The 1205-nt window shown below is 39.8% G+C and overlaps 1 pseudogene across 1 annotated transcript; it reads right to left on the reverse strand.

Moving 5' to 3' along the window:
- On the reverse strand, nt 1–1205 carry LOC149029055 (putative polyol transporter 4 pseudogene; annotated as a pseudogene). The gene is given in 2 exon segments (XR_016172344.1): nt 1–634; nt 1185–1205. The product of XR_016172344.1 is annotated as a putative polyol transporter 4 pseudogene (transcript).

Below are 1205 nucleotides of genomic sequence, written 5' to 3' on the forward strand. Positions count from 1 at the left end.
TATTTCTCTGCATTAGCATTCCCAGCTGCTTGCTGTATATCTTCAAGTCTCTGTTCCACCTCTCTCTCATTGTCAATTGTCTTCAGCAGGACTATTCTTGCTTCTTCAACCCGATTCTGCATCACCAACCATCTGGGTGACTCGGGTATGATGAACAAAGCAAACCCAATAAAGACTGATGGTAGGACTCCAACTGCAAGCATCACTCTCCAGCTTATGTGTGGTGAAAGACCCGAAAATGCATAGTTTGAGACATATCCGAGAAGGATTCCAATGTTTATGAAAATCTCAGGCAAGGAAAGTGAAAGATCCCTGGCAATGGTTGGTGATATCTCAGCAATGTACACAGGGGCAATCATGACCCCGAAACCAATCCCTACCCCGGCAAATAGTCTTCCAATCATCAGTATCCGGAAAGAAGGAGAAACTGCCATTATACTTGCACCTGTTTGAAATATAGTCGATGCTAAGGCCATTGTCCATTTTCTACCAATGGTGTCTGAGGTTTTGCCACCAGCTAAACTTCCAAAAAGTGAGATGATGCTTAAGCAACCAACAAGAACTTCTACCTGTACATCTGTTATCTTCAGATCATCCTGAATGAATAGAATAGCTCCACTCATAACACCCACATCTGCAGAAGATGAACATAGCCAGACTTCAGATTCATTAAAAATTGCTGCTCTAGAAGTAAGCTTTTGTGTGATGCCCTCCCACATAATTAAAATTCATTTAGAATAAATTTTAAGAAAATAATAGTACTCATAAATTCATTTCGCTACTTCAAATTCCCAATTTTGAAAAGAAAAAGACGACTATGAAAATTACCAGAGGAAATGCAGATGAGAAGAGGAGTCTAGTGAACTAAAATGCAATCACATTCTTTCTGTAATAGAAATGGGAGTTCTCGGCTAGCACAAGCATTGTATTTTTCACGACATTGTTCTTTCACTGCTGAAATACATAAAACTAGTCTAGAGACCAAAATGGCCTCTAGAGAGTTGGAATCTGCAAAACAAAGTCTTTCCATCCACCAAATTTCCAACCAAATTGTGAATCTGCTATCTTAGAACCGAAAAATCTCACTGCTTTTACAAATTTAGGGGAGAAAATGGCTAATGGGAGATAAAGGGTTTTCTCACGAAAGAACGATCAAAGACAAACAAACAATGTGAGAAGCTCACCGTAGCCCAGGAGAACCGAGT

The sequence above is a fragment of the Hakea prostrata genome, chromosome 1 (assembly GCF_041222555.1).
Source record: "Hakea prostrata isolate BN-2017 chromosome 1, UWA_Hpros_2, whole genome shotgun sequence".
Taxonomy (NCBI): Eukaryota; Viridiplantae; Streptophyta; class Magnoliopsida; order Proteales; family Proteaceae; genus Hakea; species Hakea prostrata.